This window comes from Leuresthes tenuis, unplaced genomic scaffold (genome assembly GCF_036924035.1).
Source record: "Leuresthes tenuis unplaced genomic scaffold, fLeuTen1.0.hap1 SCAF_23, whole genome shotgun sequence".
In the NCBI taxonomy this organism is placed as follows: domain Eukaryota; kingdom Metazoa; phylum Chordata; class Actinopteri; order Atheriniformes; family Atherinopsidae; genus Leuresthes; species Leuresthes tenuis.
In genome coordinates this window covers 14182005-14190084 of record NW_027325377.1, presented here as the reverse complement: position 1 = coordinate 14190084, position 8080 = coordinate 14182005, and positions in this window count along the sequence as shown.

The following is an 8080-nucleotide window of genomic DNA, read 5'->3' as shown; positions in this document are numbered from 1 at the left end:
TCCATATATCCAGGGATAATTACCCTTCCTCAGATAAGGAGCATAACCCAACTATAGCTATAATCGAGTTAATCTCGTCATGTAGACCCACTGAGTGCCTAACATCCCACCTGGAGACACTCAGGCCACACTGAAATTAAATAAACTTCCTAGAACGCAAAAAAATAAAGGTTTAACAAAATCCAACAGAACAAACAAAACCCAACAACCCAATTGGTAGTTAAACAATATTTTAAATCCACACACAATTAAACATGACAGGAAAAACTGGCAAAGGTAAAAAAAGGACAGAAAATATCAAAAAGGTGCAAATAAGGCCAAAACAAAAGAAAACCAAACCAACAGGGCAGCAACCCTCAGAGACCAGCAAGAGAGAGCTGATGAAACTGGGCCAGGTGAGGCCTTATATGCTGCACCCGGGCAGGGGGAGGAGCGAGGAGGAGCCTAACTGAGCTCCCCAGCTGCATTCACAACACCTCTACAATCGCATAGTGGCTTACATCTTTTAAAAACTTTTTTCACAAAACAGACCTCTCACTAGGCACAACTCTGCTTTGTCTCTTCCGTTCTGTCGCATTAATTCCATTTTTACATTCCCTAAAACTGGACAAACTGGTACAAATACCCTCTCCCATTGCTGCAGTTAAGCCTTTATGCATTTCCCTATGTCAAACACAAAGGAGTTTACACATGGAAATGACTACACTAGTTAATACACTAAGTATGTTACTACACACTTGACACTTCCTGCACTGTATTAGTATGCTTTCTTTTTTTTTATTGACTTGGAACCCTTCTGTTCTTGATGGGAAAAAACGTACATACATGGGCATGCATAACATGTGCAACAAAAGACTAAAGTATCTGAAGTGGTCCAGAATTAAATGATGAAGCAATACTATGAGAAGTACCATCTAAAACAAGTCACACCTAAAAAAAACCTGTAACTTTTCTGGTAAACACTGGGTAAAACGGTTTGTTTGCCGTACGGTGGTGCAACTCGAACTTTGCTGGAACAGATCGTGGACTGTTTTCGATGGAGAAAATGTAGAGCCAAAGCAAACAGCTTTCTGTTGCAGAATGGACGTTGTGGACACGTGGATTTTGATATAAAATTTATTCTGTGAGCTGTCCAAGAAAAATCCTCATCAGATATGAGTCAGATCTCCTAATATGATTAACACAAGCTACATGTTGTCCTTTGAAATGTTTATTAAACTGAAACTAATTGCGAAATATTCAAAGTAATTATTAGTGATATGTGCTTCACTTTCCATTGAGCAGTGAGACTTCTCCTATAGCTTTCTGAAATGTTTCATATTATTCTAACACTCATAATCTGAACCTGTTTTGGTATAGATGACATGTCCTCAAGAATTCTCTAGTGTTATTTGGCACACCATTTATTTCCAAGTATGATTAGGTTGGAAAATGCTGCAGCCCTGGAAGGCAAATTCCCTTTTCCCCATTGCACACCACCTGGGACGTCAGTCCTGATTGTTCCAAAGTGACATCCAGCACCCAGATTCTGCCATCACATGTCTGTGCTCACAATAACACTCTCCCCAGTCCTCTCCTCCTCCTCACCCTCCCATCCTGTCTCTCCATTCTTTTTGTCTATTCAGCTGCCTGTCTGGAGCAGTGACTGGTTCTTCCTCATTTGCTCCACTCATATCCACTGAGTTGACATTGCCAAGCAGCTTCCACTGTGTCCCCTCTACCAGTTCTTTGCTGGTGAATGTTTTTTGTTCTCAATCTTTTTAATTGAAATTCGGGATTATGTTGATTTACTGGTGTCAGTATTAATCCTTGCCACATAATTTACGCATTTGTCGATTGTTCAGCAATTGTCATCTCTTCTTTGTGATTACTTTGTCAAAGAGGCCAACCTCAAAGCTAACAATCAACCCCATACATCTCGAATATAAGTGTATGCAGTGCTATACAGTAATCTCATAAATAGAAGGAATGGAAATCAAACAAAAAACAGCTATCTGTTCAAAGAGTTAATCATACAATTTGATCTCACACAAGACCAGCTGCCAAATGAGATTTTCTGTCATTCGAAGTTTATTGCATCATTTGGAAAGTGGTCGCACATTTACCCTGATCCCGTTCAATGTTGAGGACAATACACAATAGTCTTCTTTTTAGTCCATCGGAAGAATAAAAATATTAAAGATGGACAAAAGGTGACAACAAGGAGGTGATCAAGGAAATATAGAAGATATAGGGTGAGGTGTGGCTGAAGTGTTCCAGTGGAGAATTTGATAGGCCCATTGCTCTTCAAAATTTAATCTGCCTGATATGTAATTAGTGGCAACTATGTCACAGTCAGACCTCTTTAGAGACCTGAGATGAGGCTAGAATACACACACATGAAAAATAGAAAGTGTGTGCACATACAGGCATGTTGAACATGACAAATACATGAATCTACACTTTCAGAAACATACACATATCGGTACACGAGACATGAAAAAGCAGGAAGTGTGAAGAATCTCGAAGCTGAGGATTTTTTCTTATCCACAGTTTAGAAAAAACAAGCGTTCTGTCAGCAGCAGCAAAGGGTTGTAAGCTCATCCTTCTTCTGAAGCAGATGAAATGAAAATATTCCAGAAATCCACTGTGGTACAAACTCCCACATTGCTTTTATATCCGCTCTGCCTTCTGTAAACACATAGAAGCTTTCCTCAAAAATCACCCATCGACACACATTCACTTGCTGCTGCATCTCTCTGTCTCTACTCCGCAGTGGATCTTATGCTGTCTTGCTAGCCTTAGGCTACATGCTGCTCCTGATTTCTATGCACCCGGACTAACAGCACATCAAAAGTGGCCCCCGCATGGGGCTTGTGTGTTTATGCGTGTGCATGTCAAACGTAGGTCATTGTGGCTCTTTATTTCAAAGATTAAAAGGCTGAAGACAAATCACGAGTAACGAAATAATCCTTCTGCCTTTGTCTCCGCAGGGTGTGATTTTGAAGATTTTCTCACACTAAAAGACTGAAGATCATTGTACGTCAAATTTTTTTGACAGCCAGAGCTACTTTGCTGGATTTTAATGTCTATTTCACTTCTGTACTGTATGTTTGCACAAAATGTTTTTATGTATTTGAATAATTGATTGCAACATGCATTTTAATAGAGGCCTAGCCCAGTGGTTGCCAGTCTTTTCAGCTGGCAGTGCAATGCTCATTTGTGAGCCTCAATCACAGGCTGAATGTGTTTCATGAGCTCTCATCACTTAAACCACAGAAGGATTTTTCTTCACAATTTGTTTTATTTAAACATATTTTAGATGCCTGGAGAGATTAAAAGATATGGTATATCACAAGTGAGAAATGACAAGAAAAATAACACAAGAGGTGAGCAATCTGGCTGTCTCATACAGAAAATGATCTTAATCTAGTCTGTGATCAGCAGAGGAAGTACACAGATTAGCATCAAGAGTCCTGTTTAAACTGTCCTTCTCTACTTGAACTGAGCAAGTTGTGCTTGTCGTAATAAGATAGGAATGACTAATTGGATGCGTGACACTGTTTGTGGTTTGATATATTTTCTTTTTTCTGCCTCTAAATCATCTCAACCTGTCTAATTTGTTTTGCCTCCCTTTTGGGGTTGAAAGCACTGATTTAGTCTATCATTAGGGATGGGAATGGTTAAGAATTGAGCAATTCCGGTTCCATTATTGACATCGCTCATCGATTTGGTTCCTTATCGGTTCTCTTATCGATTCTCATCTAGTAGTACAAATATAGTACAAATGGCTTTGGTTGCAGTAACACTTTAAGACCTATGGACCAACATTTTGCACTCAACTTGAACACTCTTGCAGTCCTAAATGTTAGCTAAATGTTAATATAAGATGGAAATTATTCATACAGTATGTCGCTAACATTATTACAATCAACAGGACCTGGAAGTTTTACGTTGCCCGGGACTTTAGAGACGAAAGCCACCGTGCCACAGGCTTCCCCGCCATCGCTTAGCAGTGTGTCAAAGACATTCGTGCAAAATAATTGCATGCTGTGTGGTCAAATGTTTCAGCATGTTTGAGGTATTTCCCCCCTTTGATGTGATCAAAGCTCTGCACCTGTTGCAACTGGCCCTAGTATTGTCCTTTTTGGGGAAATATGACCAAACTTTGGAGAGCTTCTGCCTCGAGGCCATGTTGGAAACATTCTGAGCCAAAAATACGGAGCGTGCACATGACGTCATCGCGCAGATGCGTCAGATGTGAGCAGAACCTATAAACGGGATTCCACGGAATCGAACCACTGGGAGAGAACCGGTTCTCCATTCCCATCCCTATCTATCATACACTTTTAGTTAAAATGATGGCCATCTGTAACCTGTTTTGGGAATCACCAATTTGGCCTACTTTTAACCTACTCTTGGAATAGATATCATTATCTAATGTAAATATCAGTATCAGTACCTACAGCTCTAAATCAAGTGAGTTCCACTTAAAGATAATTGTGGATGTCACTGATTGTCCACTCTCACAAGAATACCTGTAATAAGTATGTCCAGCCACATGTCCTAAATGTTTGATATTGGAAATTTTACCTGTTTGGTGTACGGCAGCATTCACGGGACCTGATGCCAACTTGTAACCAATCACTTATTGATATATATATATATTAATATATATGTTCCCCTAGCTACATTTTTTAAAAGGTGTGTGGCTTTAACCAACCGCAACTGACAGTGAAGTAAAGAAAGTGATAAATCCTTGGACAATGGGTCGAATGGAGCTTGATTTTGGTTCACTGGTGTGACACGCCTTCCACACACACACTCACTTCTACCTCTATATAAGTGTTTTTGAGCATGTTATAATTGTACAATATCACTCTTCAAAAGGTTTCAGTTTCACACAAGATATAAAGAACTTTTTTATTCTTTTTGTTGTCATTGCAGGCACAGTGAAATTTTGATTGAACAGCCTGAGGTGGTGAATTTATTGATCATTAAATACAAGAAATGGTACAACATGTGACAAGGAATAGTACAAATGTACACATTTTACAAGGAAAAGACCAAAATACACAAATATTGAACAAGTGTCTAAATAAGTATGAACAGATATAAATAAAAGTAAAAGGTCACTATGCTAACATTTATATTTAAAAACTTAAAATATGACCTTTGACAACCTTAGTGTCACGATCGTGCTTGACTGTGGTGTTTGTTTGGTTTCTGGGTTTTAGGCAGGGTTTAGCGGGTTTTCCAGGAAGCCCGGGGCGGAGTCTGGTTCAGCTCCTGTGCTCGTACCTGCTTTCCATTTGCCCACGAGATTGGTCTCACTACTACAGTGGTAATCCGGCTGACTTCTGCGCTTGTTTCCCAGCGAAACTCTCTATGTACTTACCTTATTCTCTTGTGCTCCCAGTGTCTGTTCTTCCATTGCTAGTTGCTGTCTGGATTTCCAAGCTGAAGGATTTAGCTTTCCACTGTGGATTGCGAGACACCTGCCTGCTCACCACCTGCATGCTCGCCCCACCATTGACTCAGTACCTTCTTCCCCACAGCTAGCACCCTCCCCACCACTCTGGAAACCCTCACAGTAAGGAAAACTCTCATCATCTCTTGGACAATTACTCCCTCTCTGACTTATGCTAACCATCTCCCTCTCCTCTTAGAATAACTTGTTCACCTGGATCCACTCATCAACTCTTCGCTGCACCTGCCTTTAAATAAACCTTGTCTTTTATTCAAATCCCTCTGTGTAAGCGACTGCTCTCGGGTCCAATTTGTGAGTCGCCGTGACACTTAGTGGCATCGCATTTACAAAGTCTCAGTCACAACCAAACAAAACTCAAAATGAAACCAAACGTGGAATCCTTCAATCTGCTGATGGTGGGGGGGTTACTTCACAAAAGAGTCTTTGAAAGTTGGGCTCATTGTATGGAAGGGGAAGATCCCTGTTGTGGAAATGGTTCTGTGAAAGAAGTTATTTTTCAGTCTGGTGGTGTTAACCTTAAGTGTTGTATATATAAGCAACACCATAGAAGTCTGTGAGCCTTAAAATTAAGTTTTGAAGTACAATGACTTTTGTCATACACATCTCCAGGTTTGAGACTGCAGGAGCACCATAAAGTTGAGATACAGCGGTTGACGACTTTGGTTTTCGAGTCCCGCCCCACCCCACATCGATTTGCTTTACAGTCGCTTGTCATTTTTGATGGCGGCTTCTTCAAAATGACAGCAACTTCATACAGATGGCTGTAGATTTGCAGGGCAGTTTAATGCAAGCCATGATGTCCTCCTAACCTTATCTATATCGTTGTTGATTCTCAACCTTAAGTTGCGTTCTTTTAAAACCTAACCATCTTGTTTTTGATACCTAACCTTAACTAAGTAGTTTGTAATGTGTCAAGCAGCAAGCAAACAGTGACTAAATACAAAAATGACATTTAAAAGAAGTTAAAGTGAAAACACTTGTGGTCACCAAGGGACTTTAGTTGGACTCTTTCACTTGTGGTATTTACCATTATCCTCTAACCCCTCCAACATTCTAATATGGACTCAATTGCAGTGTGATACCGTGTTATTCTATGGAGTTGCTTTACTGTGCTGTCACACGGAAAAACTGTAAAATTCATGCATGTGGACACAAAGAAAGACATTAAGCTTATGTGATTTTCCATGAGACAGTGTTGAAAATTTGCTTTAATACTTGCGGGTTTTGTCAAATTAACCTATATGCTAATCACTATTTTAGTCTATGTTGATACTGATCTAGCCCACTTTATATTAATGAATAGGAAATGATGTGCTTTTATGAAGCACAGACTAAATTTACCATAAGATTCTATCTTGCAGCATTAAGGAACATCTATTGGAAGAAATATTGAAGCACAGCTTTACCATAAGTTTTCCATTCATCTAAGATGATTTGAAAAGATTAAAGAAGTTGATTTTGTTAAGTTAGAATAGACACTTTGTGTCTTCAGATGGTGTGGGCCCTGTTCCTTTGAATTTTATATGTTTCAGCAAAAATAAATCCCAAAGTGGATTAGCCAAACACAAACTTTAGAAACCTTCAGGGACTTCAGCAGCCCTAAAAGTTTCTGTAAAAAGTATTAAGACGAGATGAGTCAGCCAACAGAGAGGAGGTGCAGAGGCTCTCAACCTAGTGTTCAGACAACAACCTGGCACTGAACACAGCAAAAACAAAGGAGATTATCATGGACTTCAGGAGGAAGAGACCTAAGCCACTTCCCTTCCACATCAGCGGCGAGCGTGTGGAAAGAGTCCATACGTTCAGGTTCCTGGGAGTCCAGATCTCCGATGACCTCTCCTGGACACACAACATCACAGCTGTCATAAAGAAGGCTCAGCAGCATCTACACTTCCTGAGAGTCCTCCGGAGGAAAAAAACTGGACAGTAAGCTGCTGCTGGCCTTCTACCACTCGTCCATCGAGAGTCTGCTGATGTACTGTGTCTCCACCTGATATGGGAGCTGCACTGAGGCAGATGGAGCGAGGCTTCAAAGGACAGTCAAAGCAGCACAGAACATCGTTGGCTGTCCTCTCCACCCCCTGATGGACATCTACTCCACCCGGTGCCACAGCAGAGCTCGCAACATCATCAAGGACAGTTCACATCCTGGGTCTCAGCTGTTTGAGCTGTTGCCGTCTGGTAGGTGCTCCAGATGCTTGCGAGCCAGGACAAACAGACTGAGAAACAGTTTCTTTCCTAAAGCCATCATCACCTTGAACTCTCACATGTAAACAACATGTACAGTTGCACGAAAACTGCTGCTACTGTTCTCATCGAACACTGTGCGCAATACTTTTGCGCAATACTTTTTAAATACTTGTCACTTTTTGTCTTTTATATTATCATTGTGTAAATCTGCACAATGTACAATGACAATAAAGGGCATTCTATTCTATTCTATTAATATAGTTACAATTTGCAAGTTTACCACTAGATTTTCCAATCATTGCTTCTTCTAAACCTATTTTGACAAGCACTAAGTGAGTCTTCCTTAAATCTATTTAGGTAGCCACAACCTAAAACTGCTTTGGGTCCCAGGGTCCTCCTAAACTTACAGTTTTGCTCACA